This window comes from Ambystoma mexicanum, chromosome 10, assembly GCF_040938575.1.
Source record: "Ambystoma mexicanum isolate Mex_15411 chromosome 10, UKY_AmexF1_1, whole genome shotgun sequence".
Taxonomy (NCBI): Eukaryota; Metazoa; Chordata; class Amphibia; order Caudata; family Ambystomatidae; genus Ambystoma; species Ambystoma mexicanum.
In genome coordinates, this window is record NC_090932.1 from 112672369 (window position 1) to 112685493 (window position 13125).

A 13125-nucleotide genomic window follows, 5' to 3' on the forward strand; every position below is an offset into this window, starting at 1 on the left:
CAACAGAGGGAGAACCGAAGTGAAATAAGCTTGGGGAAGGGAGCGCCCTTGCAAGTTTGTGTTGAACTTTATCATGAGAGGTCTGAGCCCGACAGAGGGGCACCTATGAGAACTGTATTGTGAGAGGTATGAGCCCAACAGAGGGGGGAACTACGAGAACTGTGTGGGGAAAGGTCTGAGCCCGACAGAGGGGGGCCTTTGTGAACTTTTTGGTTGAAACATTATTTTGGAAGTCAAGAAAAAAGACTTTAACGTGGAAGGCCAGATGGGCCTCGATCCAAGTTTTGGAACTGTTTACTGTGTTGGAAACCGAGCCAGAGTGTGTCATCCTGCCTACAGGGACAGCCTTACTCTGTGAGGTCTAACGTGGGGAGGAGAGCTGCTTCAACCACATTTATTCATTTGAACACTGATTTTTCCTTTTGCATACCTTTCTCCTTTTTACACTTTTTTGTACAAGAGATAGGGCAGGCATTAGGTTTTTGTTAGTATAGGCCATTTTGATTTGATGAACTCCACTATTTATTATTTGATGGTCGAGACCACTCCCCTCTTAGTTATAGGGCAAATTAGGAGTTTCTCCAACCCCAACAATTTCCATAAAGGCGAAGTGTGGTCCTAAGCGTTGAAGTCTGCAGTGTCAGCAGAACAGACTTTCTGTGTGTATTGCTTGGTCTTTTTTCTGTGGAAGCGTTAGCTGTTGGGAGCTTCTCCCCCTGGCTGGGTGTAACACCATGAAACTAATGGAAGGAACAAGCAAGCTGCCCGGAGACTGCGTGGGCTTGCCCCTTTTATCCAGGATCTATTGACTTTCCCTCAATTTTATACCACTAACTACTTTGAGACGTGTCTGCAGTAGGGGCTGGTGACATCATCAGTCTTCGCTATTGCTGCTAACTGACATCGAGGGCAGAGGTTGGGAGATTGAGGAAAGTGCGGTTGTCTGAGACCTCATCTCCCCTCATTGGACTCAGCACAGATTTTATACCTTTATTAAAACCACTTGATTTTTAAAGAAGACTTTTACTTTCAAACAGGGACTGCGGGCCTGGTGCCTTGGAGCCGTTTGAATATCTTGTGTTATCCGTTAATTGCGAGTGGTCCGGTTATCTATAACTTGGGGTTTTGTTCTTTGTCAATGCTCTCGGAATTTGGGAGTCTGAATGAACCCAGGGTCTCGGAGGTGTCACCTGCCCGCATTTATCCATCTTGGAATCCATACTACCATTAACAGCACTTTGATCGTAACGCGCAACTCCTGTGAACGGCGACTGCAGGCCTGGTGCCTTGTGTTAAGATGGATTTCTAAACTCTGACCTGGTGGGCAGAGGTTTAGGAGGCCACCCTCGGTTTAGTGAAACAGGGCAACCTTCTGGACAAGCCAGATCAATCTAGTTAGCTTGGCAGGTGGTCAAGAATAAGTCTCAGGAGGGGTGAGAGTGATGGGAAGCCCACAATGAGGACACACATCAACAAACCACAACTTACTCTTAGACAAGTGTATATGAAAAATATCTATACATTTATTGTCGGCTGTACCTACCAAATAGACACAAATAACTTTGGCAATGAGAAAAACAGTTATCACACAAATCAATAAACTATATATATATATATATATATATATATATATATATATATATATATATATATATATATAACATATTTCCTAATGCAATTCAGCTACAAGATATAACCACAACCTGTGAAGAGAGGGATAAGTGTTCCACCATCCACTGGTCACCTTACGCACACGAATACCAGTGCAGCCACTAAGCCCTCCATCTCAGGTCCTGATCTGCCTTCCCCTTCTAACCTCATGATATGATATGATATGATATGGCATTTGTAACGCGCCTATACACAAGTGTTTCAAGGCGCAAACATTCATGTCCTCATTCCCTCAAGCAGCACGGCAGCGGTGGACCATGCTATACAACAAGAACACACGAGGGCATCCAACGCGCTATGGTCATACTCACCCATTGCAATGTTGGCAGCTGCCCTGGCGTCTTGGAGACAGTCGACGGAGACGCCGGCTTTTTTCTTTGCTTCATCACGCCCACAGGAAGACCCGGCAGCGTTTTTGAAAAATTGGGTCATGTGACAAGGAAACGTGCTACATCATCGGTCACGTGATGGGGTCATGTGACACTCCTAGGCCCCTTCAAAACAGGAGAGGGAATGCTCATTCAGTGCTTCACAGCTGACCCAATCAGGCACTGTTCAGCATCTTCCTGTCTCCACATCTCGATTCTGGACTACAGACTGTTCTTCTTGGATTCCTCTGTCAAGCCCTCGGATACTGTTTTGCTCTGCTGTTTCATGACCTTTTGAACTGTGTTTTGTATTCCTTTGGATTACCCCTGGTTTCAATGAACTTGGCTGGCTTTTGACCTTGGAACTCTAAACGGACTGTTTTCGGATTTCCTTTTCTGTTACCTTTTGGAGTACCCTCTCTATACAGGTTTTGCAGTGCCAAATTCTACAGCAATCTTCCAGTGCTACGCCTACCCGCTGCCGCTTGCTACACACTGCAGCCACACGGAACACCTCCATTTTCATCTGTGCTCTTCCCGTCCCCAGACTCCACCTTGGTAAGCTCCTTGATATTTGTTACCTTGCTATTCAGTGCATTGTTTGCCATTATACTGACCCATTGCTTGCTTTACAGCGGTCGAGGGGTCACCGGTGTTCCTGGTTCCTGGCATTCTTCGGCACTCAAAAAACCTGTGGCCTCAAGGATCGCTCAGGAAGTTATTTGTATCTTTCTGAGTGGAACTTGTGGACAGAGGCCCCATAATCTTCACGACCATCAAGTCATAACAGACTGTGAAGCCGACAGGTCGTTCAGATTATGGAGGCATCGGCTGGGGACCCCGTGGCTGCTCTACTGCAAGCAGTTACTACCTTGAGGGCCGATATGGCCGCAGCCACCACAGCGTTACACCACCACCTTGACTCCCTTCAGAGTGCTCGCCATCCCCTACCTCCTGATTCCAAATTTGGGGACCCCCACACCCCCAACCCCTGGTCCTTCTGCCACCCCTTCCATCATCACACCAGTAATAGCTCCCACTCCTTTTCCTTTAGCACCCCCTGAGAGATTCCAGGGAGTCCCCAGGAAATTCCATACATTTTCGAATCAATGTAAATTACATTTCCTTTGTAGACCTTCAGCGTTCCCTGATGCACCTGCCAAGGCTGCGTTTTTGCTTTCCTATTTGTCTGACGTCGCCGCCACATGGGCCAACCCATTACTTGAAAATGATCATCCAGCCCTTTATGACTTTGACCTTCTAGTGAGTGAAATGTCTAAGGTTTTTGACACCAGACACAAAGCTCAATCCAGAGATTTGGAATTACTTGATCTCTCTCAGGGGAAAAGCACCCTTATAGAATACATACACGATTCAACCAGTTAGCGGCAGAAACATCCTGGCCCGAAAACAAAAAGGCTGTGGTATTTTACAGAGGTCTAAACGGCTCCATTAAGGACGCTTTGGCAGTGGTGCCGTCGCTTCCGACTCAGGACTCTGATCTGGTTGACCTAACACTCGAGTTAGACGGTCGACGCACCGAGTGCAAGGCAGAAGTCAGATTCTCGGGTACACAGTTGTCGGTCCTCCTGATGTAGCCAGCGAACCCATGCAAGTGGGTGGAATACGTAGCCCTATAACTATGACGGAACGAGAAAGGCGGAGAAGCGACAACGCTTGCTTTTATTGTGGACAAAAGAATCCGGGTTTTCCGACTGCTCGTCCCTGAATATGGGGGCCAGGACGAGTTCTCCACAGTCTCCCTCTTTTTCTCCTTCGGCATTTGGGCCTATTAGACCAGTCACAGTCCACGCCTTATTAAAGCCTACTCCTGACACAATGCACCCCGTTCAGATTATCATTGATTCCGGGGGCACTGGCTGCTTTATCGACATACAAATGGCTCATGCCTTGAACCTTCCACTAGTTACCAAGGAGTTTCCCGAGCCTGTACAGGCTGTGGATGGGACTTCCCTTGCTTCTGGACCTATTCGACAACAGACTGCTCCCATGGAAGTAGTCATCTAGGAAACACATAGGGAAACACTTGCCTTTGACCTCATAACCAGCCCTCAGTTTGGTATCATTCTTGGCATCCCTTGGTTAAAGAAACATAACCCTCTAATCAATTGGGGTTCTGGCCAGGTCTGTTTTGAATCTGAAGTATGCCAACATTTTTGTCTTATCGAGAGAGAGGAGGTAATCGATACACCTGCTGCAGAGTTGGGTGCAGTAGCACATCTGACTCTGTCCGTGACTGATGAACACCACTCTTCCACTTTGCACATGGTTGGTGCTGTCTTTTCCAACATACCTCCAGTTTATCACGAGTTTTTGTCAGTCTTCGACAAGGGCACCGCAGAGAGTTTACCTCCACACAGACCCTACAATTGCCCCATAGATCTGGTCCCTAACGCTCAGATCCCCAAGGGCCGAATCTATTCTTTATCACCAGTACAGGATAAAGCCTTGAAAGAATACTTGCAGGAGGCATTACGTTTGGGCCACATTCGGCCCTCCTCCTCGCCTGCTGCATGCCCTATCTTCTTTGTTCCAAAGAAAGAGGGGGATCTTTGCCCCTGTGTAGACTACAGGCATTTGAACGCCATCACTATCAAGAATAGATACCCCATACCTCTCATCTCTCCACTCTTGGATAGATTAACACACGCCTCCATCTACACCAAATTAGATCTCCGGGGAGCATACAACTTGATACGTGTCCGCAAAGGGGATGAGTGGAAGACGGCGTTTTGCACCCGACAGGGTTTATTTGAATACCTGGTGATGCCCTTCGGGTTGTGCAACGCCCCTGCCGCCTTCCAGCGATTTATGAATGAGGTTTTTGGGGACATTCTGGACAATTATGTGGTGGTCTATTTGGACGACATTCTGATCTTTTCCTCCTCTTTAGACGAACACATCCTTCACGTCCGAGAAGTCCTATCCCGTTTGTGCAAGAATGCGCTATTTGCCAAGCCTGAGAAGTGCCAGTTTCATACCAAAGAAGTATAATTTCTGGGTTTCCACATTTCACCAGGTGGGTTGACTATAAATCAGTCTAAAGTACGAGCCGTTTTGGAATGGCCGGTCCCGGTAAACTTGAAGTCCTTACAGTCTTTCCTGGGCTTTGCCAATTTTTATCGGCACTTTATCCCTGGCTTTTCTACTATAGTGGCACCATTAACTAAGTTGACCAGTTCACATGCTCCATTTATCTGGACCCCAGAATATCAGGCAGCTTTTGAGTCCTTAAAATCTGCGTTTACCTCAGCTCCGGTCCTACAACACCCGGATCCGGAGTTGCCATTCGTTGTCGAGGCAGGCGCATCGTCCTTTGCTTTGGGAGCGGTATTGTCACAACCCTGCCCAACCTCTGGTCATTTACACCCTGTAGCATACCATTCACGCAAGTTTACATCTACTGAGTCCCATTATACAGTTACCGAAAAGGAGCTCCTGGCGATCAAAGACGCATTTCAGGTATGGAGGCACCATTTGATGGGGGCCAAACATCAAGTCATGGTTTTCCCTGATCACAGGAATTTGCAAGATCTCGCATCCCTCGAATGCGTCAACAGTCGTCAGGTGCGCTGGCACTTATTCTTCGCAGCCTATGACTTTGTTGTGAAACACCATCCTGGTCTATCTCATGGTAAAGCAGGCGCTCTATCCTGCTCTTCTGGAGGGGTGTCGCTTCCGGTCTTCCCAGAAACGGTGCTTGACCACGGGCATGTAGTATGCTTATGCACTCCTTCGCCTCCTCTGTTGTCAGCCATATGCACATGGGTTTCCCAACATCCACAACAGTTAGCAGAATGGGATCCCGTTTATCACGATGGTCTGCCTTTTGTTCACAACAGGTTGTTCTTACCCACAAGTGACACTCGAAATCTAGCTATGGAATGGTCTCATGATGCTGCCATCCATGGCCACCCAGGACAGCAGCATCGTACTCTGGATCTACTTAAACGCTGGTGCTGGTGGCCTTCGATGCGGCGCGACGTTGAGAACTATGTCAACACACGCTCAGCGTGTGCCCAGTGTAAGTCCTGTAGGGGTCGCCCCTTGGGTCTTCTACAGCCCTTGCCGATTCCCCCCAGAACCTGGCATGCCCTTACAATGGATTTTGTGACTGATCTCCCTCGTTCACAGGGTTATGATACGGTGTGGGTTGTAGTAGATGCATACACAAAGATGGCTCACTTTATTCCTTTTTCTGGTATACCCTCTGCACCTACATTGGCAAGCCTGTTTTTCAAGTCCATTTTTTGTTTATTTGGGCTCCCTACGGTCTTGGTTTCTGACAGAGGTTCACAATTCACGTCTCGTTTCTGGCGTGCACTCACTAAATTATTGAGTATTGATGCACGATTCTCCTCTGCTTACCATCCGGAAACCGACGGCCAGACCGATAGGGTAAATCAGGCCATGGAACAATACTTACGCTGTCTTTCACTACAACATCAGAAATCATGGGTACACCTGCTACACCTCGCTGAATTCGCTCATAACAACTCCTTGCACTCCTCTACTGGCTTTTCCCGGTTCTACTCCCTCTATGGCCAACACCCCCGTACATTGCCCATTCCCGATTATGCATCCTCTTGTGCTCCTGCTGCCTCGTCTTGTGTTCGCGACTTGGCCACGGTTCATGCCCAGACTCTTGCCCATCTGCAGGAAGCTCAGTTGGCCATGAAAGCTTCAGCCGATAGGAAACGGGTTGCTGCTCCTGTTTACCGTGTGGGGGACCCAGTTTGGCTGTCATCCCGCTATCTACACTTGCCTGGCTGTCGCAAATTACTTCCCAAGTTTGTTGGTCCTTTTCGGGTGTCTGGAGTCCTGAGTCCGGTGGCTTACTGCCTATCTCTTCCTTTAGCCTGGAGGGTCCATCCAGTCTTTCATACTTCCCTCCTGAAACCATGCCCTGGTCCTACGCGTCTGGTCTCTCACCCTGCCCCTGCGTCACTGGATGACCCTGATGTTTATGGGGTTGGGGGTATTCTGGGCTCTCGTCTCTTCAGGGGTCAGCTCCAGTACCTCGTGGATTGGTTGGGTTACGGTCCTGAGGAGCGCTCTTGGGTTCCTGCCTGGGATGTGAATGCCCCTCGTTTGGTGGCCCAGTTTCATCAGGATTTTCCTGCATGCCCACGGGGTCGTGGGCCTTTGGGGGGGGCTCTGTTACACGATCCACTGGTCACCTTACGCACACGAATACCTGTGCAGCCACTAAGCCCTCCATCTCAGGTCCTGATCTGCCTTCCCCTTCTAATCTCATGTCCTCACTCCCTCAAGCAGCACGGCAGCGGTGGACCATGCTATACAACAAGAACACACAAGGGCATCCAACGCGCTATGGTCATACTCACCCATTGAAACGTTGGCAGCTGCCCTGGCGTCTTGGAGACAGTCGATGGAGATGCCAGCTTTTTTCTTTGCTTCATCACGCCCCCAGGAAGACCCGGCAGCGTTTTTGAAAAATTGGGTCATGTGACAAGGAAACGTGCTACATCATCGGTCACGTGATGGGGTCATGTGACACTCCTAGGCCCCTTCAAAACCGGAGAGGGAACGCTCATTCAGTGCTTCACAGCTGACCCAATCAGGCACTGTTCGGCATCTTCCTGTCTCCACATCTCGATTCTGGACTACGGACAGTTCTTCTTGGATTCTTCTGTCAAGCCCTCGGATACTGTTTTGCTCTGCTGTTTCAGGACCTTTTGAATTGTGTTTTGGATTCCTTTGGATTACCCCTGGTTTCAACGAACTTGGCTGGCTTTTGACCTTGGAAATCTTAACAGACTGTTTTCGGATTTCCTTTTCTGTTACCTTTTGGAGTACCCTCTCTATACAGGTTTTGCAGTGCCAAATTCTACAGCACTCTTCCAGTACTACGCCTACCCGCTGCCGCTTGCTACACATTGCAACCACACGGAACACCTCCATTTTCATCTGTGCTATTCCCGTCCCCAGACTCCACCTTGGTAAGCCCCTTGATATTTGTTACCTTGCTATTCAGTGTATTGTTTGCCACTATACTGACCCATTGCTTGCTTTACAGCGGTCGAGGGGTCGCTGGTGTTCCTGTCATTCTTCGGCACTCAAAAAACCTGTGGCCTCAAGGATCGCTCAGGAAGTTATTTGTATCTTTCTGAATGGAACTTGTGGAGAGAGGCCCCATAATCTTCACGACCATCAAGTCATAACAATAAGTTAGTACACAAAGGGCATTAAGTCATTCTTCAGAGTTCCTTCCCTAACTTGCGAGTCCAACCCTAAGAAGTGGGGAGTCTTATGCTCAACAGTACAGTTGTGCGTAAAAGCACACGATCACGGAGATGAACAAAATGCGGGTCTTTTGTAGGCGCTGTAGCAAGTCAGGAAGTGGCTTGAGGTGATGCAGAATTGGTTACCACTATCCGTGTAGGCCCTGCCCTTGGCGGCAAAGCAGTGTTCAAAAGGGGGGAATAGCTAGGGAGCACAGGCTAACTCAGCCAAGTTCGAATACCTTTTTGGGATACTTGTGCGTAAAAATGATTGGCTGTTCCAAGGGGCCACCGGTAAATTATGCACATACTCACGACCCTCAGCACAGTCCAAACCAAACTTTGCCAGTTTAGTCGAGGTTGCAGTAGGTTAGAGTCCTGCAGTTTCGTGGCGCTCTGGCTCTCAGCGGCTGCAGTGGAGAACGATCATCCGTGACGGGACAGTTGCCTTTTCTCAGCTTCCGAAGGAGGTATGAAGAAAATTCTGGTGCAGTTGGCTTCAGGGCATAGGAGAGCAGAACAGCAGGGGAACTACAGTGACAGTCACCACAAGGTAGTGACATGGGAATAGTGGAGGCGAAATTCAGCGGGAGAATGTACGTACCACAGGCAAGCAATGTCCCAAGTCTCGGGTCTGCACTCAAGACAGCGGCAGTGCTGCAGATTACCCTGGGGTAGAGCTGGACAGTTTGCCGGTGGGCCCAGGAACATCTCGGAGGGTGCCCGTTTGGTGGATGAGCTGGGGGCACCGAGCGTAGTTGTTCCCACTACTCCAAAGTGGCGAAGCACCTTGAGAGGCCTTCTTGATTGAATAAGAAAGCAGGGGTCCGATGGGACAGCAGAGGGCAAAGGGTGCCAAAACCTTCCAAGATATCTCTGGCGGTCTTACAAGTCTGTTTCTTCTTGTAGGAGACTTGGCTCCTTCTGCAGTTTGATGAGAACACAGGTGATTGACCTAGAATGGATGCAGAGCCCCTTCTTTTATCCAAGAGTAGCTTTGCGCCAAAATCGAAGACTTTCGATAGAAGAGCTGCTCTCTTGCAGGCATCCCAGACGTGGACCAATCACGGCCCATGGTGATCTCAGTCCTTCAGGCACTCCAGACATCCTGGCACCAGTAGTGTGGATTGGGACTAGACAGTCCCAGCCCTCTTCCTGGGCACACATATGTGACATGCAAAAGCCTGCAAATGAGATCGGTTTTTGCGGGAGGCTGCATACCCAAATAAGGAAAACCCTGGTTACTCGACCTGGGTGAAGGCAAGTGACAAAATGATTATCAAAATACAGGTGAACGGGTCAGTAGAACTAGCATGCCCCCTTATCGTTCATTTTCAGTTCACAGAAGATTTAAGTACCACACCCAGATTGTTGTAATACTTCTTTTTATGGTTTGTAGCATATACTTGCTTATTGGTTTTGGTATAGTGCTGAACACCAATAAATATATCTAGAGCAACATAGATGTGCACAATGAACAGAAGCAAGTTAAATTCCTTGCACATACATATATACAGTCAACATAGTACAGATTCTACTGTCGATATATAGAAAAACGACAGGGGTCATATCACATGAACAAATGCAATGGGTACATATAATGAATAACAATAAGCTTCAGTGGAAACACTTGTAACACTGTGGTTCGAGGGTAATTGTCTACACCACAGTGTTTCGGCCTTATGTGGGGGCTATATGAGCCATTTTCTTCTTGGGGCCTTTGTCAGAACAAGGAAGACTGTGTCGCCTTGGTGTTCAGAGAGTACTGTGAAAATGAATGAGGTACAGTAAGGGAGGTGCTGAGAAAATAATTTAATAACACGTGATTAAATCACCCAATGCCCCCTGAGAGACAGGTGGACACGGCTTACCTGTGGGAGGTTAATGGGGCCACAAGCGTAAAGAAAGAGTCCAGAGACCTGCAGTGTCTCGTTGCTCGATGTCAAAATGGATGCCTATTTGAGAAAAGAGGAATAGAATGGGAGAGCTTAGTGTATCCCTACTCTAAGAGGAGCACTGTGAATCGTGCAACAAGTAAGAAGGCGCTTACCTAGTTATAGGTAGCCGTGGGATCACAGCCGCATGATTTATTGCAGTGGGACTGGATCAGGATTTTCCTCTAGAAGAATGGGCACAAAGTAAATACACGCCACTAGGGCTAGTTCCAGCGGTCAGGTTTGAAAAATGAAAAAAACGAAATACCTGTGAGGCACTGGTGACTGTGCCAAAGCTGGGAACAAGGAATCGTTGAGGAGCTCACCAGGGGTCCTGTAATAAATCAGGATGAGCAGAGCGATGTAACTAGAGGTCTAAGACAGGTAGCGGGTACGGCGATCTGACGATGCGGATGCCGTTGATATGGGCACGGAGCTATAAATAGCGGGAGCCATCTTATAACGGTATCCGTAGCGGTCAGACTAGAATGAGGTCTATCTGTGCGCTGTGTACAATGAAACAATTGTGTGTTAATTATTCCTACTCCTGACTTAAAGTGTGTAAATGTGATGGAGTAAAAAGCATATGTGTACAACTGTTGGCATGGTAACGAGACGGCGTGAGTAAATGAAAGCGCTCTATGTGATCCACATGGATCTTGTCATTGTTGTAGACAGCGTGGCAAAAATGCCAAAACATATATATGTTAAGTCCATTGTCTGGGTGAACGGGATGGGCATACCACTGTACGCTGGATGCTAAATATTATGTCTCTGTAAGGTCCACACAATAATAATCGGTGGAGCGCTTAGTGTGGCTGTTCATCGTGGCAGTAGCCTTAACTGAGAGGGGGCTAAACATTGCACTTGCGTGTCTAATGTGCATGATTACTATCTGGAGTGACGGATGAACCTATTGACATGGTTGCTAAAACGACACTTGTGTCACACAACAAACTCGTGGTTGCATGCTTGCAGACATGGCCCGAGTGATGAACGGGATGCCAAAAATCACGGTTTTGCAACTGTGATATGTGTTTTACGAACTCGGGCTGGTGTTGATCAGGGCTCCTCTATGTGTCTGCGGGCTGTTGCAGCTAAAAATGCCTAGAGAATATTCAACAGGTGTCAAAGTCATATGGCATATTGAACCCCTATACTGGGTCCGACACAAGCATTAGCGTAAGGTAGTGACATGGGAATCATGGATGCGGGCAGTGTTACACACTCTCCTTATACGGGACCCAGAGGAGCTAGGCCTGCGAAATTCGGTGGGAGAATGTACGAGACCACAGGCAGGCGATGTCCCAAGTCTCGAGTCTGCACTCAAGACAGCAGCGGTTCTGCAGATTACCCTGAGGTAGAGCTGGACAGTTCACTGGTGGGCCCAGGAACATCTCGGAGGGTGCTTGTTTGGTGGATGAGCAGGGGGCGCCGAGCGTAGTTGTTCCCACTACTCCAAAGGGGCGAAGCACCTTGACAGGCCTTCTTGATCGAATACGAAAGCAGGGGTCTGACGGGACAGCAGAGGCCAAAGGGTGTCAAACCCTTCCAAAGTATCTCCAGCGGTTTTACAAGTCTGTTTCTTCCTGTAGGAGACTTGGCTCCTTCTGCAGTTTGATGAGAACACAGGTGATCGACCTGGAATGGCTGCTGAGCCCCTTCTCTTATCCAAGATTAGCTTTGTGCCAAAATCGAGGACTTCCAATAGAGGAGCTGCTCTCTTGCAGGCATCCCAGACGTGGACCAATCACGGCCCATGGTGGTCTCAGTCATTCAGGCACTCCAGACATCCTGGCACCAGTAGTGTGGATTGGGACTAGACAGTCCCATCCCTCTTCCTGGGCACACATACGTGACATGCAAAAGCCTGCAAAAGAGATTGGTTTTTGCGGGAGGCTGCATACCCAAATAAGGAAAACCCAGGTTACTCGACCATGGTGTAGGAAAGTGACAAAATGGCCATGGGACAGAACTTTGTGGCTCGGCCATTTTTGGACCTGGCCACAGCCTTGCGGTAAACGCGGTTTAACTCTGTAAAAAGAAGTCAAACATTATCAAAAGTAACTGCTGCCACCAGTTTGTCCCCGGCACACTCGTACAATCACCTAATATCCTTTGAGAGTGTCTAGGGTCATAAAACAAAAAGGGACAACAACGCACGGTACTGGAACATTGTGCACTGTTAGAAAGCTACCACGAAATGGCAACATAGTCAAAGACTAAGGGAAACATAGTTTCCCAGTACTGACAGTCTGAAGGACGTATCATTTTCCCCATAATAAGTGAGCAAAAGCCCAGGGGAGTTCAGCTGAAGGCTGTGCCCCACCGGAAAAAGTCAGGTTATGATTGCCAAACAAAATCAAAAGGTTTGGGAGGTCCATTAATGGAGGGGAAATTGCACATAAATGAAATCTTTCCTAACACCTTAGAGCTGTGTGATTACCTTGGACTACCAGTTGCCCGTGCAGGGATCTGCGGTGTAACAAATATGGGATTTGGGCATTCTACACACATCATTCCTCACCTCTGTCTTTTTGTGGGACTCGTTTGGCTTGAGTTCCTCTTGTTTTTCCCCTCCTTTTGCCGATGCATTTGTGAAGTGGGACACCTGCGGTGAATGCGAATCACCCTGTCTTGTACATAACTGACTAGGAAATGCTGAAGGCAGTAAACCTCCCCTTGCCTCTGTCTCCTAAAGGACCTCTGACTCCAAGTATAAAGCGCTCTAAATTGCAGTCAATGCCACGAAGCACCCCGAAAGGCTCCAATAAAACCAAAGACACAGGAATCACTTTGATAACTACTTTTATTCCTAAAGACTTACACTTTAAATCAAACAAACAATTAAAAGCTCTATCTACAGTGCCGGAAACACATATTGAA